Source organism: Maylandia zebra, linkage group LG7, assembly GCF_041146795.1.
Source record: "Maylandia zebra isolate NMK-2024a linkage group LG7, Mzebra_GT3a, whole genome shotgun sequence".
NCBI lineage: Eukaryota > Metazoa > Chordata > Actinopteri > Cichliformes > Cichlidae > Maylandia > Maylandia zebra.
In genome coordinates, this window is record NC_135173.1 from 6,758,141 (window position 1) to 6,785,684 (window position 27,544).

The following is a 27,544-nucleotide window of genomic DNA, read 5'->3' on the forward strand; positions in this document are numbered from 1 at the left end:
GTTTGCTGTTTGTGCAACCGTGAAGTAGGTGGTCAAGAGGTGAATGAGGACGCAACTTAAAAAATTTAGTCAGTCAAATGATTTCTTGCTTTTGTTGCTAGAGCTGCAGAATTACACATGGCTACCAACCTCTGAGGGTGTTTTTAGTCATCTGGCCTCTGGTTGTGCAGCGTCTTTGGGTCCTCTGGGTTATTAGGAGAATTCTTGTTTCTTGTTCTGGTGCTTGTTTAGTTTAAATCTTGGAATTTGGGAGCAAAGTAAAAATTCTGGACTTTGTGTCAAGTTGTTCTTATGCACTTTTGGTGGTGAGGTACAGCACATTTTGTGCCTGGTCTGAAATTGTGTTTAGGTGGGCTATGGAATAAAGCCAACAGCTACAAAAATGCCAGGGCTCAGAGTGTCCCAGCAAAGCATTTTATTCTGATAAAATGTTGAAAAACTTTTGTCACCGGTCACTGGTTTTGATATTTTGGCTGCTGAGTGTATAATCTATATAAAATGATACAGCTGCCAACATATGCATAATGTTTGGGCAACATTATATTATAGTTACATATGTCTACATTTTGTCCAGCCTGAGAAAAAGTTCAGGATGTACAAACATTTTCTTTTGAGTGACTGAACGAGACACGAAGAAATACCCAACATGATTATAACATTATCTAATTGCATCCCAACACATGAATTATTCAGCTCCTGACAATGCAATATTGTCATGGAAAGGAAGAGATGTTTGTGTTAAGCTGCCACTGGCACTACTTTTTCCCTCTCTTCTTACAAAACAAAAACTTTTTTCCAAGGGCGTCATTGCAAAGCGATAATAAAAGGAAGAAAAATAAATAAAATAAAGGGCAATCATTTTGAAGCCTGCAACACCACTGTGTGTTTGTGTGTGTGTGTAATTCATATTGTTCTTGTTAGGCAATTATCATTTTTACAATGCCAATGGTGACCATTAGTCTGTAAGGGAGCATTCCTTGCCCTTGTCACTCTGAGAATGACTGGCCCCACATGTCTTACTCTGTACTAAAGCCACCTTCACCTCTTGCCTGATATGTGGTCTACCAGTGGTCAGCTTGAGAACAGCTGATTGGCTTGTCCAGCCATAGATATTCCAACTCAAGCAGCACTGGTGTCCTGCTGTATGATGAAACACTATAGCTAACTTTGACCACAGAGAATGTTCCTGCATACTTGTATTATAATAATAAAAAACGTTAGAAAGATCAAAAGGAGTGAAATGATATTCTCTACTTAAACAAAGAATTAATGGCAAATGCCTTTAGTTTTGTTTTTGCAATTCACATCAAATGTGCAAAAATTATATTTGCTAAATTATACTAAATTGATTGAATTTCCCACACCTTTCTGCTTTTAGACACTCGACATTTTCACGTGGTATCATTTTTAAAATTGAATGTGCCAAAGCAAAACTAAATAAATAAATTGTGTAACTGTGCAAATAGCTACAGTTCGTTGTGATGGTTTAGTTAAGAATATGTCAAATGGCGTGCTTGAATACTCAAGCGATTTTATACATTAAAAGGTTTAATTCATGCTCTGAGGCAAATATGTAGCAAGAAGATTTTACTGAAAAGGGGGGTTTACTTAATGATGTCTCCCTCAACTGGAAAGCAAAGAGGGCGGTGCTCTTTACTACCATATGCCAGACACACAGACAGGCAGGTCGACAGTTATGAAGACAGATGAATGATGCAACGCCTTCAGCACTGAGGGAAATGAGATCAGATGTTGACAGCTAGATCGACAGATCCCTGGTCTGGCATTCAAATGTTTTCTCACATCTCTTATTGCATGGTTCATGAATGGATACACTCTACAAGATAAGACATACTGTAACTGGCCTATCTGTAAATAAATGCTTTGCTTTTTTCCCTTTGCTCTATTATACATGCTGTATAATATACCTGAGTTTAGCATATGTGCAGTACAGCAGGTTGCCTAAGATAAACGCTTCACAAGCAATAATCTTCCTGAAGACCTGAAGTCTTTGGTGTCAGCCGCCATGTTAAAAAACTGCATCGTGTAGGCCTATTTCATAATTCATGTACAACTCAGCCAGCATTTATAAATAAGTTCTAAGGTGCTGAAGCCTGTGAGGGAATATAACACATATTAATCGACCTCCAGAATTGTCAAAGGTGTTTCTTCTCTTATCTTTCATTCTCATTTACTTTGTTTTATTTGCAGTATAGCATAGGCCCCTCTCTCCTGATGATTCTTACAGCATTTTAAAATACAAATAGACATGATATAAATAACCCAATATAAACAAAATCTAGTCTGTCATGGGAGAGCAGTCCTATGCGACAATCTGCCCGAGGCCATCATCAGAATACCATACACCTAACAGCAGAAGCGAACCAGTAGGTGGCAGTGGCGTCCCATTTGCAAGATACACATGGGAGGAATCTGTCTGTCTCTGCACTTAAGCTAAATCACTCTCTCTCTTTCTTCCTCTCTGTCGCTTGCTTGCTTGCTCGCCTGCTGGATGTTTTCTGCCACGCACGCACACACTAATAAACAACTATTTGTGTTTGTTTCCCCCTTTTTTAAACTGACCAGTGAATAAAAGGGGCGATGGTAAAGAATCGGTTAATGAATGCCAGTCTTCAGGACGACATGAACGCACACGGTGAAATTTTAGAAGCTGTAGAAGTTCAAAGAGAGCACCATGAAGACTGAAAGAGAGGGAAAACAATATCTCCTGCCCTCGCTGCTCCAGTCCTGCGGTTGACGGCAGAGTCGATCCACCAGCAGTGACTGGCGGAACAGTCTCAGTTGGAGAAAGCAGCTTGTCAGTGGGAGGTAACCTACATGATGCCCCCTCCTGAACTTATCAATTCATCGTCCGTCCGTGCTGCGCCCGGCGTTTTATTTTGGTACGAAAATGCTGAGCGCACTGAGGCACTGTAAAGCGCACCGATGGATACAGCCTGCTTGCACGTCTTGGAACGGGTTATTTTGTGAAGCAGCCTAAAACACACGGCAGTCTACAAGAGAGAGAGAGGAAGCCTGGACTTGGACAACCACCCATTTGTGGATAATAACCCTAAAAAAAATTAAACATTAAATAAAAAAAACCTTACCCCGGTGTGTGTCACATCAATGGAGAGGCGAGGGTCGAATATCCGAAATATACAGCGGGGGCGCAGAAGTGATGACAGCCTTTGATGAACCATAACTCCCGTCCAGACAAGGTGAGATCAAAGCTCCGTTCGGAAAACATGTAAGAATAGAGCTTTTGGTGTATAACGAAGGCTCTTCACACTTGGGAGCCGCTGCCTGAATTTGTGATGGGGTTTTAAAGGCTTCTGAAGGATACCGCCTGGAATTTTTTCTTCCGATGCTGCATCCCAGAATAACGAATTTCCCTCTTAAATATGGAGAACGGAGCAATCTGAAGAGAGAGATTATCTCTAATCGTGACAACTTTATCACTTCTCCAACCTACAGGATACCCTTTCAATCACTGTACTGCGGAACTTCTTTTTATCGGTAAAACCAGGAGGGGGAAGAGAAATAAGCATCTTGAAATCCGCACTGGGCTGTGCGGTGAAATTTAATCAGGGCTGATAGCTAAGAAGCAATAGGGACTTGATGAAAAGTTACATTTGACACGTAGGCGAGCAGTCGGGTTCTTAAAATAACCCCACCTTAACAGCTCAACGTGTGGATGATGGTCTACCGTAAGGTCTACATGAAAGGCTTTAAGAGCATATTATTGATATCAGAGAGAAAATAAAAAGTCGTCACTTGGAGAAAATTTTGGACCACAGTGGGCATCGCTTTGCCACGAGTTGTTTCAACAATGGCACTTGTGGGTGCCTTCTGAAATGTGCGTCTTGAAAAGGGAGGAAATATCGGATGCATTATCATCACTGTGAGAGTTAATTGCATTGCATCCGGACTAATGTTTGGATTACATACAAAGTCGTGTTGAGACGTGGAAGAAAATGAGTGTGAAAAGCAAAGGTAACAAAGGATTCTCCAAAACTGCCTGAGTATTGCGGATTTTTTTTTTCGATGCAGTTTTTGCGGAGGCAGCGGAAGAAGAGCTGTTCTTCGCCGGCGGAGATCTTCCAGACCTTGGCATTTCTCTGTAAATAAGTAAGTTATTGTTTATAATGTACTGGGAGGGAAAGCATATTTCTAAATGTCTTACTATTCTCTATAGTATAACTATCCTATTCAGCCCTTTCGCTCTGTTGGATGTCAAAATGCGGAAGTTTATCTTCGCTGTTTGATGATTGATATGTACAAAATCAGCACGCAGCGCTCCCGAGGTTTTGCCATTTATATTACTTATACTGCGACCTCTAACGAAGAGATATTTAATTGTAGGGTGATTCAGAGCATCATGGAATGACGCGCGCTTTCGCATTGGTGTGCTTGTTTTAACTGCGCGTCTTCGAGTGCGCAGTATCAAGATTAGATGTCTTAAACTCTTAAAAGAAAAAGGGAGAGACCGATTTGAGCCTCTAAATTAAACAGGTAAAGAAGAATCTTTGTGAATGGAAGTGCACTTAAAGCATCTGATTTTGGTTTTTCACACTGTAACGTGACTAAACGGGGACACGCCACCTGCAATCCCTACACCCGCCTATCAATCCATCCAGTCTGTACTTCTGTGCGCTCAACCTACTTTCAGTATAGGAAAGTCTGCCATGTTTTAGCACGTGTTCTTGTACGCTACAGCAACCGCGAAAAATCCTTAACATGACCCAAAACATGTTCAAGTTAGATTTGAAAATCCAAGCTTTGGATGACCTAGCTGACGATTGATTAATGACCAAATATTGTGTTTTCTTCCTCTCCACCCTCCCCCTTCTTTTCTCGGGGTCCCTTACACAAAAAGCACTTGTTCACCGCCCTCCGTGGTAGCCGGAGAGGGAGCTGTCCTTTCTCCTGGTGCTGAAATTAAAAGTGGCGGCAGTCACTCATCCTCTACTCAGCTGGAAAAGGCATAGATGTTATAGATAATGGCTCAAGAATCACAACCACTAAAAAGGCTGAAGAATATCCTTGACTGTGTGCAACTAAGCAACAGATGTGATATTGGCGAAGTTCATAGCATTTCATGTGGCACAACATGTTTTGTAAATCATTTTGTAATCTGACTCATTTTACCTGCTCCTCGAATTAAAGATTAAACATTTTATTAAAGTATCAACCCCAGCACATATACATACACCACACCCACAACTCATAAAATATGCAGATAAGTACATGAAGTGCCACTGGTTGTGTGTTATGTTGGTGGTGGGCTTAAAAATAGATGTTTGTCAAGAAGGTGACAAACCAGTGTTGGTGGTAAAAGCATAAATAGAGGTGGCTGTCACTCTTGAGACAAAGAATAAATTGCATCTCTCACCTGTGAAAGTGAGAAACATGGCAGACATTATTCACCCACTTGAAAGGAAAGCCCTCCATATGATGGAGTGGCATCACCTTGGGGAGACAAATTAGACTGCTGATTTTATGTTTTTGCCCTGTCAGAGGCTTATGCAAGATAAATCCCCCCTACATTTTCCCAAGTTTGCTGATGTTTGTTGGCAGCTGGTACAGAGTGATTCATAGTAATAAGCAGAGAGACTCTTCCTCCTCCCCATTTAACACTACTCAAACCTTTTTTTCATCCCCGTGGAGATTTTCTTGGAGAGGGAAATGGGTTGTAGCTATGGGTTGTAAGGATCCAGCCAAAATAAGGAGCAAATGGGTTTGAAACTGACTGATTCACTGGGCCACTCTGGATTAGTGCTTGTTTATTTCACTACACTAGATGGACAACAACTGTATCTCCAGTGTGTCCCTATTAGTCCTTCTAAACAGTAGGAAATAGCCTTAGAGCAGGTGCAACTCAGGGACCAAGTGGGACTTTCCGCTGCTCACACAAATCCAGTCTTCGGCTGATGATGTTTCTACCATAGACATCTGTTTCATGTCCAATTTCTCTAGCCATTGTTGTCTGACTTATCTATTGAAAATCATTCCAAGCAGCCGCGTCAGAAAATTAATGAACTTGTCATCTGGGAAAGGGCACCATTGCAATAAGGTGCCAGGGTCTTGCAAAGCGACAGGCTGTATACCCATGTTCCCTCCCCACACTCCCTTTGTCATTTTTCCCCTCCTCAGCTTGTGACTCAGTTCAGATCAAGGCCAGCACTGTGTGCCTTATAATAAAATGTTCATTTTTCAAATCGGATTAATCTCTGTAAAGCCTGGCTTAGGACACCATTAGCATTCATTTCTTTCACTGCCGGGGACTTGTATCAATAATGGAACTACCCCTACATTTTTCATCTTCTCTGGGTATAAAATCTCTCAGGGGGTTTCATTCAGTGAGAAAGAGAACAGTTACAGTGATCCGTTATCTACTCCCTTTTGTATTGGAAACCAGCAGTGCAATGCTGGGGGTCTTGAGTGCTAGGCTAGATAGGAGCTGAAAGCCATAATGCTGGAGGTGAAAGGAGCCTTCATACGAAGATGATGTTGATAGATATGGTATAATTAATTATAATAATAATGGACTCAAGCTAAAACCATATACTTGCAGTAATAATTAATTGTGCTCTTAGCTTACGGTACATTTGGATTTTAGTATTGTGAATGTATTTTTATTAAACACCCCGTTGAGCATAACTATACATAGTGGCACAGGGTTTATGGCAATATTATATCCACATAGATATTATATTAGAGAAACTTGTAAGTGTGTGGAGCTCGAGAATAGGACAGAGGCAGCAAAAATATATTTTGAAGCTGTTGGAAGTGCATGTCTAAAATCCACAGTCATGGCTGATGACTGCAGATTTTAGACATGTGGGTGTGACATGTTGATTAATCATGCATAGCTGAAGAGGTAGGCGAGAAGAGAGTCACCTTAAAGGAAACATCTGAAAGATGCTTTCATAAGCCAGCGGTGGATTACTACTAATGTGATGGCTACTGACACAGTGTTGCAAATCTGCATCTTATGCAGCTATTGTGAGTGTGATAAAGAAGCTAACCTCAGTTTCTTCTTCTGGATGACGCATGTAATCTTTTGAAGAGAGTGCTGTGGTAAAATGTGGGAATTTGTCACAGTTTTGTCACTGTAAGTGCACTATATCAGTGGGTTCCTCATGTAGTCGTTACAGTACTCTACCACTGTGGAAGATCATCTGAACCTGAGATTTCTTTTTTATCAACTAGACACAAGCAAGCATCTTGGGCACAGCACAGCACACATGCACCATGAATGGTATCTGCAGCAGCCCTGCTCATTAGTCATCCTTTCCTGCATGTCTGTCTGAATGTTCTGTCCAAAAGAAAGAACAGCTGAGCAGGGGGACGGCCACAGCACATTCCACCATCCGATGGATTAATCAATTGGTGTTCCAGCTCAGCCCATCCAGCTCAGCCCATCCAGCTCAGCCCATCCATCTCAGCGAATAATCTGGGAGACATCATAAAAGTGCCATTCTATCATTCTAGAGGTCAGAGAGCATTGCTTCTTTTTTTCTGTCCCGGCTCCCACTCACATCGTGGGAACACTAGTAGACTGAATGAAATGTAGATAAGTGTACTCGGTGTGGCAACATTGTGCGGTGTTTGCTGGTGTTTTGAATCAACATAGATTCAAACATTTTTGCTACTGTGATTCATGGCTAATAAAGAATTCTTTCAACTCCATCACAATTGCTCTGATTCGTTGCTTCCCTTGTAAAATTCAGCTAAGAGCACTGACCTGAATTCAGGATGCGTCATTACTCACCGCTTGCCTTACATCACCCACCTTACCAGTCATGATGATGGTGTCTTTTCGACTTAGTAATCCTCACCTTCCTCTTCACTGCCAGTTTCTCTTTTCTTGACCTCACTGGAATGTCACATGCTACTAAAATGAGAGTGACAGCACCCGAGGCAGGAATGATGTGATGACTCGGTTAATAATATCTTGCTTAATAAGTACAGGGCAAACACAGACACATTCTTTCCCTCTTTCTTTCGCTGTCACACACATGCATGTGCACATGCACAGATACACACACTTCCACAGCAAATTAATATGTATGCACCACAGAGGAGTCATTCTTCCTGTCTTCAGGGCAACTGGGCAGTGTCTGTTTAAAGTGATACTGGCCCTGGCCTCCACATTAATTCTTGCTCTTAAATTAAAAGGTTAAATGAGGTGGGAATGGGTGCCAGGCTATCTCTTTCTCCCTCATTTTACTTTTCTCCAGAATCTGCCTTATGGAGGTATGGATATCTAAGTATTGTTTAAAAAAAAAGACAAAAATTAAATTGACAGCAGGTTACAAAAGAAGACATTTCCCCTCAAGTGCTGTTTCCTCAATCTTTTGCTGTTGACAGTGGAATTTAAGAGTGAGCTTTGTGTGCTGGGGGCTTCATACCCTGTGCTCTAAACACTCAAAGTTAAAAACATTTGAACTGGAGATATGCCCTTCAAACAGGTTTTTAGTGGTCGCATAGCAACAGATCCATGACTAGCACATCCCAAGGCAGCTTCTAAGCTGTTAACTAAAACACAGGTTGTCAGTGGACACCAGCTTTTAGTGACAAAACTAAAATCTAAATTTGATACGGTCGGATGTTTTAAAATTAAACACCACAATTCTGTCTTTCTTCACTTTCTTAACAAGGTTTTGTAATATGCAGCCTGAATCCTGTTAGCATAATCAATCTGAAAGAGGATGATGAATGGTGGAAAAGCCATGTCTATATGGTTGCAAGTGTTTAGCTTTAAACATATACTGTTTTTGAGATTAAAAAATATATATTTATTTGACGGCTCTCTGCGGATAGGATGATTTTTTTGTCTGGATAGTGTTGTGTCCTTAGAAATAGCAAGCTTTATCTGCTGGGTAGATGCACAGATTTTGTATCTCACTCTCCAAGACAGCAAAAATAGCACTTAACTAGGGGCCCCTTATTTTTACCCTTATTGTAGTTTTTGGAGTCCCCAGGTGAAAGCATCAAAGCATAGGAAACCTGGAAAAAGAAAGCAATGACACAATAAAAGAAAAAAAAGATTCAGCTGTTGGAACATAAATGACTTATATGGAAGAGAAAAAAAATCTACAACAAAAAAGTACAACACGGTGCCCAAACAAGCAACAACATATTCTGGCCACTGAACATAAGCCTGTTGATTCACTGACTGATAAAAGGTTATATTTTTAACATTTAATAAGCTCTTTGAAGCATAAGCTGTTTGCACACCATTACATGCAAAATCTAAACTGGTTGATTTGTCCTCAATGGCCATGCATGTGAATTTTGATTATCAAATGGATTCTCTGTAGATTTTTGCTTAGCATATGTATGTGTGTGAAACCACATGCAGGTGCCTTTCAAAACTAGTGTCTTCTGCAGACCCAGGAGTGCAGAAAGAGTGCCTGGGATCTGGACATCTGGGTCTAGCTTTGCCGTCTGTCTCTCAGATCAGCTTTTTAACTCATAAGCTCAGTCGGGCTGGCAATCACATGGTAGCTCAACTGAGATCCGCAGCAGGAGTCTGGTCATCAGTCAAAGCCCCACAATACAACACAGCATGGTCACACACCAGTTAGTCGTCTCATTGTTAGACTTTCAAGTTATACAGACATTGCATCTTTGATCATTCAAAAACAAGCTATATATATAACATGTGTTGCTGACAACTCAAATTCAAATTCAAATTTTATTTGTCACGTACACAGTCATACACAGTACGATATGTAGTGAAATGCTTGGACAACTGCTCGTGACCTAAAGAAAACAAAAAAAGGAAAAGGCTATGAATAAGATAGGAAATAAATATGAAAAATTAAAAAGGGTAAATTTAACTAGGAAGGAATAAAATATAAATTAAGGTTAAAAATGAAATAACTGTACAACACAAATTAGAACGAAGGGTAAATTTAACTGGGAAGAATAAGATAAAGATAAATATATAAATTAAAGTTGAAAATAAAATAACTGTACAACAAAATACACAATACACAATATAGAACTATATAAGAATGTATGAAGAAATCTAAATATAAATAAATATATACACAATAACAGCAGCTGTACAAGTATTAACCGGAAATGAAGAATATAGTGACCAGTGTTGTGCAAAACCAAAGTCCAGAAAGTCCAGTGTGTGTGTAAGAACTGTATGTGTGGGTCAGTACTGTGTGGTGGTGTGATTGAGAGACCGTATCGCCTGCGGGAAGAAGCTCCTCCTCAGTCTCTCTGTGTTGGTCTTCAGGGAGCGGAATCGCTTTCCTGACCTCAACAGAGAGAACAGTCTGTTGTTGGGATGGCTGAGGTCCTTCACGATCTTCTGGTTGGGAAACGTTGTGATAGTCTTTGTCTCCACGGTATCATCCGCTAGTTGTCTTTGTCTTTGTCTTTGTCTCCACGGTATCAACTCTAGCACCTTTAAAGATACTCTTATACTCTTATCATGCGTTTTCATTCAGGTACATGTGCATGCACGCAGAATCGTGTTTTTATTTTTTAAATAAATGATATATTTTTGATTTGTGCATCAGTGTATCAGTGAGTCTCAGTATCTTTTTTTTGTTGCTTTTCTCTCACTACCCACTCACCCTGTTAGACTCTGACCTTAATGTGTCACTCATCCTAGCACCTGCATGTAGGCAAGGCTGCCCTACTATGATAGTTTTGATCTGACAAGAATTGACTTACACTTGATTTAATCCAAGTTGTCTCTATAGAGTCTTCTGTGGTACCAGTCTGTTTCGCCGCTTAGGTCAAGGCCTTGTGACAGCGGCTGTCAGTCCGCTCTGCAACTGCATGTGTGAAAAGAAATAAAAGCTGCCGAAAATGCTGGATGGAAATAAGAGAACTCATGCATGCCTGGCTAATGGCTCATCTCCCTCATAGACAACAATGGGGCTCAAGAGTTGCGAGTTCGCTTTGTAATTGGAAGGTTGCCGGTTCGAGCCCCAGCTCGAACAGTCTCGGTCGTTTTGTCCTTGGGCAAGACACTTCACCTGTTGCCAGTGTTGGGAAGGTTACTTTTAAAATGTATTCCATTACAGATTACAGAATACATGCCCCAAAATGTATTCTGTAACGTATTCCGTTACGTTACTCAATGAGAGTAACGTATTCTGAATACTTTGGATTACTTAATATATTATCATGCTGTTTACAACTACATGAATGTGCTATTGTTGTGATTTATTATGGTTACTGAAGGTCCGCGGCTCCGAACTGTAGTAAAGGGACCTCTGGCTAATACGGTGGGTTCTGTGTCGGGCTCGTAGCCGAAAACTAGCTTTACTTTGTTGTCTGGGTCAACTTTTCTTGCGAGAGACAGAGAGAGGCGTTGAAAGGCTGCTCCAACTTAACTTTTTGTTTTTGGAGGAAAATACGAACACGGTGTACAGTCGAGTCTTAATAGCTTACTTACAACTGGGCTCGTCAGGCACTCTTCTTGGCTGCAGTGGTTATTATTATATTTACATGCTTCCAGCTCCCGTTTTTGCTTGATGACAGCTCGTACTTTTCCTTTTTCTCCCTCCCTCGCTCACAGACACATAACGGGTATGGCAGTCCATTCTCCCTGCAGCACGGACTACACTGCCTATGATGCTACATTCTTTAGAGCTATACCTGTAGCATTCTGCCTATTAGCTTAGCACAACAACAACAAAAAGGCCTCTCTCACCCAGGAAACACGCAGAGAGAGAGCGTCACCCTGTAACCATGGCAACCGTAACGCTGCCACCTGGAACAACAGCTGTCAAACAAAACCGAAACAGTCCTGACCCGCCACAATATGAAACAGGAAAGTACCGCAGTGTAATCCATTTATTTCAACAAAGTAACTGTATTCTAAATATCACCTTTTTAAACGGTAACTGTAACGGAATACAGTTACTCATATTTTGTCATTTAAATACGTAACGGCGGTACATGTATTCCGTTACTCCCCAACACTGCCCGTTGCCTACTGGTGGTGGTCAGAGGGTCTGGTGGCACCAGTGTTCGGCAGCCTCGCCTCTGTCAGATGTGGATGTGTAAAGCGCAGTGTTGGGGAGTAACGGAATACATGTACCGCCGTTACATATTAAAATACAAAATATGAGTAACTGTATTCCGTTACAGTTACCGTTTAAAAAGGTGATATTTAGAATATAGTTACTTTGTTGAAATAAATGGATTACACTGCGGTACTTTCCTGTTTCATTTTGTCGCGGGTCAGGACTGTTTGGGTTTTGTTTGACAGCTACGTTCTGTTGTTCCAGGCGGCAGCGTTACGGTTGCCATGGTTACAGGGCGACGCTCTCTCTCTCTCTCTCTCTGCGACTGTGTGTTTCCTGGGTGAGAGAGGCCTTTTCGTTGTTGATGTTGTTGTGCTAAGCTAACAGGCAGAATGCTACAAGCATAGCTCAAAAGAATGTAGCATCATGGGCAGTGTAGTCCGTGTTGCAGGGAGAATGGACTGCCATACACGTTATGGGTCTGTGAGCGCGAGGAGGGAGAAAAAGGGGAGTGGAAAGGTACGAGTTGTCATCGAGCAAAAACGAGAGCTGGAAGCATGTAAATGTAATAATAACCACTGCAGCCAAGAAGAGTGCCTGACGAGCCCAGTTGTAAGTAAGCTATTAAGACTCGACTGTACACCGTGTTCGTGTTTTCCTCCGAAAACAATAAGTTCCGTTGGAGCAGTCTTTCAACGCCTCTCTCTGTCTCTCGCAAGAAAAGTTGACCCAGACAACAAAGTAAAGCTATTTTTCGGCTACGAGCCAACAGGGACCCCGCCGTATTAGTCAGAGGTCCCTTTATTACAGTTCAGAGTCGCGGACCTTCAGTAATAGTAATAAATCACACAGCAATAGTACATTCACGTTGTTGTAAAAAGCATGATAATATATTAAGTAATCCAAAGTATTCAGAATACGTTACTGTCATTGAGTAACGTAACGGAATACGTTACAGAATACATTTTGGGGCATGTATTCTGTATTCTGTAATGGAATACATTTTAAAAGTAACCTTCCCAACACTGGTAAAGCGCTATACAAATACAGGCCATTTACCATTTACAAGTAGTATGTTTAATTCTAAACATATGAAATGAAACCCTTAAACATTCAAACTGTCAGTTTGTCAGGAATTAAGACTGGGAGACAATTATTTTCTTCCTGGTTACAACTCATCAATAAAGATAATTGGAGAGCTGTAAAAAACAAACAAACCAAAAAGCAACACATAACAACAACAAAGTTCTCTATGAATGACTCATGTTTATCTGTACATCAGGGTGTAATTCTAATGGATAAAAACACAAAATTAAACTGATTGGTCTAAGCAGTCATAGAGAGAAAAGCCAAAAGCAAAACTCCTTGCACAGAGTTTTTCTTTGAGCTGTTTTTAAAAAAAAGAAATGTTTGTTAAAGAGCCATTTGGCAGCTGCCAATCTGAAAAAAATATCTGCCAGTTTTAAATGCATCACGTGAGGTGGTTATGGACAGGTTGTTAAATCACATTGCTACAGTGAAATCTGGAAATATTAGGGAATGTAATTTTCCTTTTGGGCACTCAGACTGAAAAATTGTACTTGTGTCCACATAACAGAAACTAAGACATAATTCCCAGCAGTAATACACCCAACTGTTTTGTGTCAGTGCTTGCAGATGGGAAGCCTATTAGGAATCACATAACAGAAGACAACAAAGTTCTTGTTAAGTGTTTGTCATATTTTTATTGCTACTGAATTGCCACTTAGCATAACTGCACAAAAGTGGGTTGGATCTCAGGAATTTTGTCTCAGATCTCTGTGAAATAGCTTAAGGAATATATTTCTTCCTTTAAACTTTAGATTTTTCTTTACACTTCTAAGCTACTAACTCCCACACTGGGCTGAATCATAAGTAATCTACTGTCAAACATCATCAAGTTTTAATGGTGATACTCATTTTACAGCATACGATGTTGCATAATATGTGATATTATTTATAATGGAGGATTTTGTGTCATGTGGAACTCAGGTGTAATATTTCTAGTTTTCTAGTTTGTTTGAATATTATGAAACAGCTGTGACCTCCTCATCGAGTCGCGCTATCCATAGAAGAGTCTCTGATATTCCTTGTATGTGACTGTGGTTTGATCCTTCCCTGCTCCGAGTCTGTCGCAGTGATATAGTGATTATGTATAGTAACAGGGGAACGTTCCAGGCTCTATGTTGACTGCTAATTGGGCTCCAGTGTAACGACTGTGTCATATTAATGACCCAGATCCAGCTCATTGTAATATTCATTAGGTGTGAGGATTGCCTTTTCTCTCTGGGGCTGCATAGTACAGAGGTTTATGAGTGTGTGTCTGTTTGTGTGTGTAAACGATGGTGTTTGTATGTCTGTGTTGATGCAAGCGTGGGTGTTGGAAACAAAGGTCGATCACTGCGTACGGCTCTTCTTCACTTGATCCTTTTGTGTTTCTGGAAAGCACTATCCTTGCTTCACTGATTTGGGTTTCCTCCTTTGCAACTTTATTTTTAGGAAAAAGTGATAGGGATTCAAATCTCCACCTGACTTGCAAACAAATATTGAGCCACAAGTATGTCTCTTTGTGCAAAATTACTGAAAAAGATGATGGAAAAACAGACTTGAAATCAGGTGGACTATGCTAAACCATGCGTTTCAAAACAAAATCCAGAATAAACCTTTTTTTTAGCAGAGGCTCACAAAACCCTTCGGGAGACTTACTGTTTTTAGGACAGTGTGGACAGGTTAAAAGAATATTCTGTGCTTGATGAAACAGGTGGGACGCCTATGGTCACTGGCATGCAATCATTCCTCTTCCCCACCCCCACTGATATGGTCTGGATTTGCATAACACTAAGCATGCATGAGCATAAAAGCGAGTCAGTTTCTTTCTGTTTTCATTAGCTTCATCTCTACCTCTTTCTTTAATCTATAAAGGCCCTATCATGTCCAGGCCATCATATTGCATTTTTTTTTTTGCTCCAAGGCACAGTTCTGCTATTCTATTTCATTTTGCAATGCTTGAATTGGAATGTGGAGTTTTGTAGTTAAAAGAGGTCATATGAATGTTAGGTGCCCCTTACAGCGAAAAAGGTTAAAACCCTTCAGTAAGGAAGTGGAATAGAAACAAGCTCTTCCTATTGTACTCTGGATAAGATCACAGCAGACATGCCTGGTTGACTGCTATAACAGGACAAGGTCTTTTGAAGGACAAAGCAGTTCCGTAAATGCAGAATGTATAAGTCATGAACTGCTGTCTTGCTATTTCCTTATCACTGTCTGTACTGTGGACAATCAACCTCAAACTTCACAGCACCCTGCCCTACGTGACTCTCTCTTAATTTGAATTCTTTCTTTAGTTTCATTTCAGTGTTCATTTTTGAATGATGAACCTTAATGGCAAATTGTGTTTCCTTGTACTGACTAAAGTGATGCATAAAAACAGGGGGTGTTAAAAAGGCTTCTGTCTTCTAAAGACAAATTAGGTTTTAATGAAGAATGAAAGTGGCTCTGTGGAGTCTCTGGCATAAAGTCAGAGCACAGTAACTTTTGTGCAGTGATGAGGTATTCATTATATCCAGTTAAGAATGGCAGCTATCAATCTTTAAATGAGCTGTATAAGTCACATCAATTATACTGCAAGTGTTGGAAGGACACCCATAAATGTCAAAAATGCAAATAGTCTTCAATGGATGGCTGGGCAAACAGGAGAAAGTCTTTTTTCAACCCAAAAAGCTCGGATACTCGATCCTCTCATTTAACGTGACAATGGAGGATTTCATCATGCTGAAGAAAACGAGATTCACTGACTTAGGGGAGATACAGTGTTCTCACTAGTGAAATAGGAGAACAAATCTTCATAACACTGTTCTGCCATTTTTGTACTCATTTGTAACAACATCAAAGGATCAGCTGCATTGTGATTACAGCCTCTGTGAAGTGGACCTTAATCCAAATTAACCGACGGAAAAATGCTGGAATATGGTAACAAGGACTATATTGTTTTGAATGCTTCAATAAGAAAGTTCTGCATAAACTTTTAGAATTAAATTAAGCATTTTTTATCCAGTGTTGTCAAGCGACTGTACGTCAGGAACATTTTAATTTCTTTCTTCATATCAAGTGTCTTGTTTTCACCCTTTTTAGTGCTACAGAGGTACAGTAACATGAAGTGGGACACTGGGTCTCTCCTTATGAATTCAATGTATAACAAAAAGAAACATAGTTTGATAACGACTGAAAACACATATCAGTATGTATATTTACTGGTAGATTTATTATTGCTAATTCCAAGTGGGCATTTGCTTGCTTGTTCATCGATGGCAAACAGTAGTGTGCAGCAGTGGAAACAGCTGTTTGGTAAAACCTCATCATCAGACCATTTTCTACTGCTTATCCGGGTCTGAATCACAGGGACACCCTAAGCAAGGAAGCCTAGACCTCACTCTCCCTAGCCACTTCCTCCAGCTCACCCGGGGTACACATAATCTCTCCACCGTGTCCTGAGAGAAAACTCATTTTAGCCACTTGTACCCATGGTCTTTTTCTTTCACTTGTGACCATAGGTGGGTAAATCGACAACTACAAACTACAACTGCAGAATGATAAAGAGTCCCCATTGATACAGGTGCTATACCAATCCATGTTTCAATATCATGCTTTCCTCTCCCCTCACTCATAAAGGCCCCTATACTTAAACTCTTCCACTTGGGACAGCCACTCATCCCTGATCTGGGCTCAGACTTGGAGAGACTAATTTTGAAGTAATGCTTCCACTCCATGAACATATCCTCAGTGAAGTCAGAGGCACCCCACCCACACTGTAAACCGGGTGTGTCGAGTACCACTTTCACCTGATAGTTTGCCAGAATCACTTTGAGGCTGACTGAAAGTCTTGTTCCATCAAACCCCTCCCACATTTGAGTTTTTGCCTCACCTACTCCCAGAGCTACCTGCTAGTACCTGTCAGCTGCCTACGGAGTCCCACAAGCTAACCAAGCCCAGTGGGACTCCTTCTTTGGCTCGGTGGATCCCTTCACCATCTGGATGATGGGGCTAAGACCTGGTACCTAGTGGTAAAGGTTTATAATAACCTTAACCTAAAAAACAAAACAAAAAAATACTACACATAATAACAGTTTCATTGATTGTTGAAATTTCAACCTTGCTTCTCAGATGACAGATTTTGACTAGATTTTGAGGATCTGAATTTTATAGATCCAGTGGAAATATTATCACATTTTCTTTTGAATTTACACTATAAATGACAAGTTCACTGGGAAGAACACTCCATAAGAGTGTTAGTGTCATTGTGGGAAATATGTAATTCCATATTTATATTATAAATTTAACCCATGAAGTTACAAAGGTTGAACACGTATATCTAATGGTATATTACAGTATATGAGGTCCATTATTATGGGAATGTTCAACCTGCACTCACACAAATAATTTAATTAAAAAAAATGTTGTTGCTTTTTTCTAATTGGTTAGAATTTGGCTTTAGGCACTAAAACTGCTTGACTGGATATAGGAAAATATGTTAACGTAGAACCCAATCAGTAGTGATTGAATGCATACTTTAATACAAATTGGTCAGTATATTGTACTTTGGCATAATGTCTGGATAAAATGTCCACGGGACAAAGCATTATCTATTTTATTTGACCGTAAAATATATCACACATTTAGTTTAATGCCTCACCTTGAAAATGGGTAACTGGCCAAGAAGACTGCTGTTCACTCCACATGTCATGTGTGCTGAGTGTGGTTGCTGTAGCTTTTGGTGTGTCAGACCTGCTTGTGAACTCAGACAGCAAGTTAATTCCACTCACCAGATGCCTGGCTAACTTGGTGTTGTGTTTGACATTGCTGTCCCTCCTTCTCTAGCTGTGTCTTTGGTTGTCATTCAATTTAGCAAGATCAGGCAAACCTTCTCTCCTTCTCTACCCAATCAAGGAAGTCACAGAAATAATGATGCTTCTGGATTATGCAGTAAATTTGCATTAAAATGACAGTTTAATTGCAATTTCTAAAAGAAATATACATAAGGCCATACATCTCACACATTAGTTGATATTATGTCTATGAAAACCCTAAAGATGTGGGAAAAGGAAATACAGATGGAAAAAAGAAAGAAAGAAAGCTTCAGAGAGTGTGTTAAAATGGAGAACTGCACTTTGATATACCACGGTAAAGCTCTTGCCTTTTCAGTGCAGCTAGGGTCCACAGTGATTTACCATGTTTCAAACTCAATGCCCAGAGCTGTTACAGGATTAAAGTCTTTATGAAATGTGGTGGACCACATATGCTTACATATGAAAGATTACTGAGTGTTTGAGAGGGGCATATCCTGGTTAGCATAAATATACAGTAATTGTCCTAATTAGAGAAGGTAAATAAAGAGGTGTCCCACAAAGACATTAAACTGCAGATATAAATATCAGGGAAACACATTATTAGGTTATAGTATATAGTTAGTATTCAACCGAGTTGCTGCTATAAGTAACAGCACACTGTATTTCGTATAAAATGGAAATAATACTGCAAGGTTTGCAAGGCCTAATCCTACTAAGGCATCGTTATGTTATGCAGTAGTAGTAGCTTGGATTTACAGGAGGATCCCAGACTGATGTGTGAGGACAAAGAAAGTCACTGAAGGTCTATTTAAACCAGTCACCCTCTTTTAGAAAACCAGGTTACTTATAGTGAATTGTCAATTAAAGTACGCTTTAGGCAGTATTTCTATTACCCTGTAGTGAGGCTTCTCAGGCAGATAGCTGAGCATTGTCTCACTGTATGAACAAGAATGTGAACATGACAAACTTCTACTGAAATATGAAGTGAACAACCAATGAGAGCAGGTACATGTCTGTCTCTCAGTGAAAACATCAAAAAGAATCTGTGCTTTTGACTTCATATACTTGACAAACAGCCATGCGATGTATGATCGGTATAATTCAATTCAAAATGTCCCAGTATGTTTTTTTTTACTTTATAGATTTATTATTTTGGAATGTGCTTCTTTCATTTCGTCTAAGGGAATCTATTCATTTCCACTCTTGTTGAACTCTTCCAAACTCTCTTCTTCTATTGCCAGTCTAAATACCCTAAACACTAAGTGTTATATCTTCCCCTCTTATCGTCGCTATCCTGCTCCACATTTTCTCTTTCACTAATCTCATTGTGCTTTATGCAAAGGAGCTGGTTTTGAGAACTGTTTATCCACATTTTCCTCATTTCCTGGTGCCTGTGATGGCAGATCCAGTAACCTGTGTGCCTTCAATCACACAGCTATTCCAGGAGAGCAACAATACCCGAGCTGATTTCAGCTCTACTGTTCCCTTGGTAATGGGAAAGTTAAAGATGGTTGGTTGCTGGAGCATCGTGCAAACAAGGCAGACTTGTGGGGTGCACTGTTCCTCCATAAAGCAAGCACATCAGTGCTATTGTTAGCACTTAGCAGGAGATTAGCACTGATGGCTGTATGGGAGCTAGCAGGCTTGGCTGGTGTTCTGAGTCGGATGCTAACCCAGCCCACCCCTGCTGCTTTTGCCACCATGTCAAAATTAGTCTAAAAAGCTGCAGACATGATTTCTTGCCCTGATGGCAATGCAGTCAATCCATCTCCAGTGACTGTGATACCACCACTCTGGAGATCACTATCAGCATAATGAATAGTGCACCCAATCCCATCTAGTAGATGATAAAACTCCAGAATCAAAGATTTACTTGGCCATTGTTCACTGGTCTGATTTCTTTAAGTCTAACAAACTCACAGTACATCATCAAAAGACAACTCATAGGTGCCAAGCAAAAAGTGAAGTCTGCACTGTATTTTTGCAGCTTGAACCTAGCTAAGTAAATGCCAAAGCCTGATTTCATTAACATTGCAATTATAGATGAGATTACTGAAACAGCAAATGGCATTCAGTCTGTATCTTTTATTCTGTGTACCTGTTTCCTAATACATATGAACACAGACTATTTTTCACTACCTATCTGACTGATTACAGTGCATGATTAATTAGCAGACAGATTGCTAAACGGTGGTGAACATGGTATGATGTGCAGAGGTAAAGAGTAGACTCTCCAAGGAATTCAGTAATGTCCTCTTTGCCCTGCTCACTCTCTCACTCTTTCCCTCTCATCCTTCTATCCCATCTATTTCTTCCTCTCCTTCTATATTAAGCTCTTCTGGGTTAATCATTCCTAGAGGACGACAGTACCACAGTGCTGCAAAAAGTGATACACAGCTGTGTGGAGTGGGGTCTTGTGCAACTACTTCCAGTGATTACAGACCCTTTCAGGGATAACTAGATATCTTACAGCCACACTGTGCTTAGCACTATACACTTCAAAAGACGTGATGGGTTTTAATGCTGTCTTTGCTTTGTCACAGAGCCAATTTAATTGACCTTATTTGTCATTTATTCTTATATTTGCCTGAACTTTTACTCTAGCATCACAAGAGGGTTTTCTAATCTCCATCTTATTATAGGGGATTTCTTCACCTCACCTAACACCCTTGCACCCTATTCTGCTCATGGATCCGGTGGGAGGGCACGTGCTCTGATTCATTTGCTTGCATATGGAGGATACGTCCAGCTCTGATGGATGGCTTTGGCTCTTGTAATCCCTCAGCAGTTCACAGTTTACATAGAATTTGTTTTCAGTGTCCCAAAGGGCCACATCCTCAAATAAAGTGAAACAAATAAAAGCTCCACATGCATGCAGTGGTACAAAACATGCCGACAAGCAATTCCACGGCTATAACTAGATCTATGTACACACATACACACAATAGCTGTTTCTTTATTTAAAAAATTACATGTGCTTATAATCCATTATTCACTAATGCCTAGACATATGACTAAAAAAGTAAAAATAAAAGCTGCACAGAAAGGGGAAAAAAAATATTTATGGTGATGTGAGATAATTAAAGTGTTCTAATGTCCTCACATAAAATCAGAGGTTGCCAGTAACCGTTTAGTCTGCTCCATGTCCAAATTAGTCTGCATGGTAACTCTCTTAATCAATGTGGTTGCAAACTGTGATGTGATGTGACTGCTAACATGAAGTCTCTCTCTCTTCTTTACGCACACACACATACATAAACACACACAGACACACATACACACACTCGGGGGTTCTCCAGCTAAAGTTAAATGTCTGCCAGCTGAGCGTGTCCCTCAGTTGGGCTTTTGTTCATTTCCAGCTGAAGCTCTGTAATTTGTCCGCCAGTAATTTGTCAGGAACGAAGGCCTAGGGATGCCAAGTTTGTCAGAAGTTATATAAAATATAAAAATACACAGCTGAGATTTTCAATTAATATTTTTTGCTTTTTAACATAGAGAGTGAGCCTGTGTGTGTGCAAGCATCTGCTCTTACAGGCTTCACTTCTAAACACTGTCTACTTTATGGGTGTATAGGTGTGTACGCTGTCTGTGTGCAATGATTTCTGTCATTTCTTTAGTTCATGCATTGCTAAATTGCCCTCCCAAGCATTATTGTCATAGTAAGATGTTTGTTGGGGTAATTTTGGGAAGGAACTGGGTTTAATTAATTCCACTGTAAAAACCTTGAACCACAGATCCACTGAGATTCTTATCCAGATGGCCATTTGTCATTCTAAGGTTTAGAAAACAAAAGCACTTTTGGGGATTATAGATAGACTGTGAGTTTGGTTTAATGTAAATATACACATCACATCTAGATCATGATTCTTAGCAGCAGCATAACCAAAATTAATCCTGTAGTAGCAAACGGCAGAAAAACTGGGAATTGAAATATTCTGTAGGGGAAAATGTGTTGTCAATTAACAATATTATGTTCATTGTTAACATACACACAAGTGATAAGTTAAGAGAAATTGACATTAAGTCCCTTAGTAAGGTGTGTGCTCCCAGAGTGCCTTGAATTTTGTACCTTATACTTGTATCTCATCATTCATTCCTCAAGCTTCCATAACTTTATTGGAAAGATGGAACATCCCCCTTTAAAAAGATATTCCCTGATTTGGTATTTTGAAGATGATGGAGGAAAGTAACACTTCAGCCAATAACAGCCCCCACAGCAAATGCCCTGGAATGTGATTGACATCATTTTCATCAAACCATTTTGTGAGCTTTATAACCCCTTGGATGTGAGCATTCTCATCCTGGAAGAAAATACTCCCATCACAGAAATGTTTTATCGCTAGATGAACGTGATCGCTCAGAACAAAGTGATTGTTCTGAGCGATCGGTGATTTTCTGTGATCCTGTGAACGGGCCAGTAAAATACCCCCAGCTGTCAACAAGAATCACCGGATCCCCTCACTGTGAGGGTCAAGCATTCAGGTTCTCCATTAATTTGTTCCTCTTTTGTATTCATGGCTTGTTAGACAGTTGGGTTAATAACTGACAATAATTGAAAATGAAGTCTTTGTTTAATATACTTGCTGATACGTTCATTCCCTATAATTCCTCTTGCTGTGATACGAGGATATATTTCAGTCATGTAATATGAAAAACAAAAGAAAAAAGAAAAACAGGCTAAAGATTGTTTGGTTCTGAATTTTGTGTACAGCATACTTTTTCAGTATCTACTGAAAGGGTTCACCTTGTCTTGTTTGCAGATCTGAAACAAACTGTATACGCTCTTGTTTTGATCCATGCTTTTTGATGCCAAATTGAATGCACAAGCCCTTGAAAGATTTCTACATCTGTAAAACCTCAGTGACCAAAATGCCTGAGACTCTGCAGGGTAAAAGGAAGGCATGTGGCAGGAGCCATGTACTTCTTCGGTTCATTTCATCTCTCTATGCTCTCTCTTTCTCTCATTCTGTATTTCTACAGGTCTCTGCCTGACTCAGAATAGCTCTACAAACCCAAGTACTGCTTCTTAGACAAGGAGCAGCAGTAGTATTGTGGGAGAGCATTCACACACTTGTTTTATTATTAAATCCTGGTTATGTAAACCATGAACAGACATCACTAACGCATAATGATTCACCACAGTTCAATTGTGTAACGGGCCTAATTCAAGGAATCATGAGCAATGTATGTGAGGGAGAATATGTAAGGAGGTGGCTGCGTCATTTGATTGATTTCTAGTTTTACTTCAACTGTTTCTTTCAGGACTTTGATCTTCATGTGTAATTAAGTGCCTAGAAGTGGTTGGTGGTTGAACTGTATCTGACGAACTCAAAATTGTGTCATACATTCTTTGGCAAATAAAAGGTTTTCAGTTTGTATTATATAGCACTAGTTCTTAAGTACTGGCTATTACAATTAGTTTGTAAGAGCCAATCAAAATCTGGTTAATACTGTAAAGCAGTGGTTGATAATATCACTTCAAAGCCAGATTATTTAACTTTTGATAGACAAATGTGCCAGTCTATTATTTTATAAACTGAAAAAGTTTGAATTCATCAAAACTAAAACTTCCTTTTGTAAAGAAGTGGTTTATAGCTAGACCTACCTATGTTAGCAAATCTGTAATAAAAATATTTCTGAATTACCACAGTGCTTTTATTTATTAATCTTATTTAATTTTTTGTATTATTTTAATTTTAATAAAGAGAATCTTAGTTTTATTTATTTTTACAAATGAGCTCGAGTCATTTATCTATCAAGTAAAAATGCCACAGGCAGTCATCCTGTTTAGCACGATGTTTGACTTATTCCTGTAATTAATAAATACTCTGTTGATGCATCTTGCAAATGGTTACCATATCAAAACAAGAAATAACCGATCAACCGGTTCCCAAAAGACAAAATGAACATTAAAATACAAGACTTTGAACACTACTTTTAACCTCAGGAAAATTAGCCTTTAGCATCCTAATCACAATTGAAGACCCACCTTTTGTGTATCTTACAGCCACTACTACTAGTAGATGACATTTATTTTGTTGCTACATTCTCAAATCAAGCATGACCTAGCCATTTGGGTTATAGCTCAGACCGTAGTTTAGTAAATCATAATGGCATACCTCCTCTGACAGACAATGGGTGGAATATTTATGAAAGAAAAAATATCAACTATTACAAAACCTGTAAGAACAAACTGCATGAACAAAAATGAAAGGTATTGGAACAGCCAATAACTCCCTGACACACAAATACACCGAGCTATACACAGCTGCCAGACACAACAGGATCAACTTTAGTTAAAATACATCTCAGTAAATATGCAACATACAAATTCAAGTTCAATTCAAGTTTATTTATATAAAGCAAAAGCACAACAGTTCCCCCAAGGCATTTTATACAGTAATATTCTACAAAAATATTAGAGAGAAAATCCCAGCAGTCAGACAATCCCCTATGAGCAAGCATTAGGTGATGGTGGGAAGAATAAAATCCCTTTTGACAGGAAGAAACCTCCAGCAGATCCAGGCTCTGGAGAGAGAAGACAAAATTAAATGATATGCAGCAAGGAGTGAAAAAGGGTGAGAGACTTAGTGTATCATCTTAGTGTAGACGTTCCCTAGCAACTTAAACCTAAATACTGAGGGATGGTTCAGGGTCACCTGATCTAACCGTAACTATGAGCTTCATCAAAAAAAAACACTAATTTTAAGTATAATCTTTAAAGTATAGTCTCACTCTCTCTTAATAAATTACAATTATTAATCAAAAATGTTGATGATTACAAAGAGGTCTATTCATATGTATTCAATTATTATTATTATTTTTTTGAAGAATGTAAGGGCAACCATTTGGCTAATCATTGTTTTGCCAAGTAGAAGTGCCTTATTTTGGAATAATTATGGACAAAGGTGAATGAAGCACCATTAAGATCGGCGGCAACATCTTCAGAGAAAACAACTTTTGTGCTGAAAATTCAACACTTCCTTCTGAAACCCTCCCTAAAATACTGGAAAGAGGAAAGTTTGTCAACCAGTTGTAAAAAAGCATAGTTTTAAAAGAAATGGTGTAATCAAGTAGTTTTTGCCACTTTTTTGTCATATATTCTTAATAAATAATGTGTAATAGCCAAATGAAGACTTGTGTTCAGGGACATAATATACAAAGTTTGTGTTGAGGAACATAGTAAAAAAACAGTTCCAAAAAATTGTAAATTCATGTCCAGCAACAAAAATGAATAGATTTAAAGTTATGACAATATCACGAACTGTTGGGAGGCTGGGCTGAACCGACACAATGCACTAAAAGGATTTATCGAAAAACACATACTAAAAGATAAGACTTTTAACAGACATGACAACTGAGACAGTGGAATACTGGAGGAAGATGATCCTGAAGCTAAAAAAAAAAGACCAAGACCTCAAAACTAGGCATAGAATAGTAAACCATCTTCAAATAGTTATTATATCGTACAAAAAAACTGAGTCTGAGCATTGCTAGAACACAAGGAGACTGCAACAGGATGGTTCCCGTTGTAGTCTCCTTTTAAACTTAACCTGCAAAACATATGAATCAAAACCAACTCAGATACACATCAACATTAAATGTCAAATATCAGGGACAGCACACAGTCCTTGGGCCATGACAATATCATCATTTTAATGGTTTTTCAGATTTGAATAGACAGCTTTATTTTACCTTTCAAGTCATATTATATCTATTCATTAAAAAATAATATGAAAATAACCCTTACTGAATCTCAGGCATTTTGGTCCTTACTGAAAAAATAACTGGAATGAAATGGCTCCTCTCATCTTATCTGTTGACGTGCAACACTGATGGCCTATTTTATCCTTTCATCTTACTCTTACCTTAATTCTCTTGCTCTTATTTGGTTGATGTCCTTGATATCCTCAAGGGCTCCATAGTGATGAAGCCAAATTACTTTAATAATGGAGTATCTAGATTAATAATCTAAAATCCCGCATCATTACCTTGATATTTGGTGCACAAGCCTGTTATTTAGCAGCCATTTTGAAATGAATTATACTTAATTAAATACTTTTTAAAAAAATCAGAATATGACTGGTGAACGTTCATTTTCTTTTTTCTGATGACTTGACAAGCTGCCATTTTTAGATTATTAAATTAGATTATTCCTGATATTTTACCACAGCAAAGAATCCGCTTAAATATAAATGAAAAGCTGACTTTCCATCGAGGTCATATGTTGATGGTACACAATCAACAATGCTCACTTAAAAAGATAAAGATAAAACATTGGCAGGTCTTGCTGTGCAGTGCCATCTGACCTGGCACCCCTCCCAAAACTGAAATAGAGGGGAATCACAGCTGCTGTCTCGCACGTTCTCTCCACTCTCTGTGTCTTGCTCCCCCACAGACACACATTACCCCATCCATCCAAGCCACGTTGTGGAAAGCACCATTTTAGTTATGTTTAATTTGTTTTCCTCTGCATTCCCAGCGTTCCTGAATGAATTATCATAGTGATCTCATGTCTTGACACAGTAGGTAAGAAGATTAAGTCATGTATATAATATAAGTAGAAGATTATTTTAAAAAAATAATGCCATGGGGTTTTCAGTGTAACATTTTAATATTATTATTATTATTATTATTATTATTATTATACCTATTATTTCATACATTTTAATGTAACTTACCTGTTAATTACATATGACTTCTTTCATGAATAGTGTGAACAATTAAAGGTTGTCTGGAGCAACATGGACATAGAATATCATCCGGCCAGTTCATTGGTCACACCTTGCTAGTACCGGGTTGCACCTGCTTTTGCCTACAGAACTCTTTTTTTTTATGTTATTTTTATGCTGTCAGACCCTCCCATCATAATCTCAGAGCTGATATTGAAACTGATCAGTCCGAAACTTTGCTTTCCAATTTTGGTGAGCCAGAGTGAATTGTAGCCTCAGTTTCTTTTTGCAGCTGACAGGAGTGGCACCCAATCTTTGGACACTGTAGTCCATCTGCTTCAAGGGTTGATGTGTTGTATGCAAGGCATGCAAAGATGCTCTCCTGCTTACTGTAGAAGCAAAGAGTGGTTATTTGAGAGTGCTTCCTATCAGCTCAAAGCAGTTTGGCTATTCTCCTCTGACCTTTGGAATTAACAAGGTATTTTTACCCAGAGGACTGCTGATTACTGGATATTTTAGCTTTTTTGGCCCATTCTCTGTAAACCCTAGAGATAGTTTTATTAGAAAGTTTCAACAGATCAGCAATTTCTGAAATACTCAGCCCGCTGGCACTCAAAGTCACTTAAATCATCTTTATTCCCTGTTTTGATGCAGGGTTTAGACTTTAGCAGGTTTTCTTGACCTTGTCTACACACCAAAATGACTTGTTGTCATGTTAATAGCTGGTTATATTTTTGAATTAATGAACAGATGTATGAAAGACAGTATATGATGGACTAGCAGTGATATGTGACCAAGCGGGTTTGATTATAAAATAAGACTCATTTTGCAGAATTTACATCCCTGAGAAGATCCAAACAGTGGCTCTAAGCCAGAACGTGTGTAGTGTAGGAGCACACAGTTATGTGGAGTGTAGTGAGCAATGACCCATGCTGAGGTTCTGCTTCGATAATTAAAGTTCATTGCTTTTCCATTGCGCTTTTTTTATTTATAGTGTAATTTA

The 27,544-nt window shown here is 39.2% G+C and overlaps 1 protein-coding gene across 5 annotated transcripts in view; it reads left to right on the forward strand.

Annotated features, from left to right (window-relative positions):
* lrrc4ca (leucine rich repeat containing 4C, genome duplicate a) overlaps positions 1-27,544 on the forward strand; it is a 158,356-nt gene that overhangs the window by 105,121 nt on the left and 25,691 nt on the right. Inside the window, exons 1-2 of one of the 5 annotated variants that reach the window (XM_004563412.5) lie at positions 2,497-4,131; positions 7,333-7,499. The exons of 1 other annotated variant lie outside the window; for it this stretch is intronic. The gene's annotated coding sequence lies outside the window, so the exon portion shown is untranslated. Of the gene's footprint in view, positions 1-2,496; positions 4,132-7,332; positions 7,500-27,544 lie in introns of those variants that run through there. 3 more of the 5 variants (XM_004563414.5, XM_004563411.5, XM_076885627.1) reach the window with 3 other exon arrangements.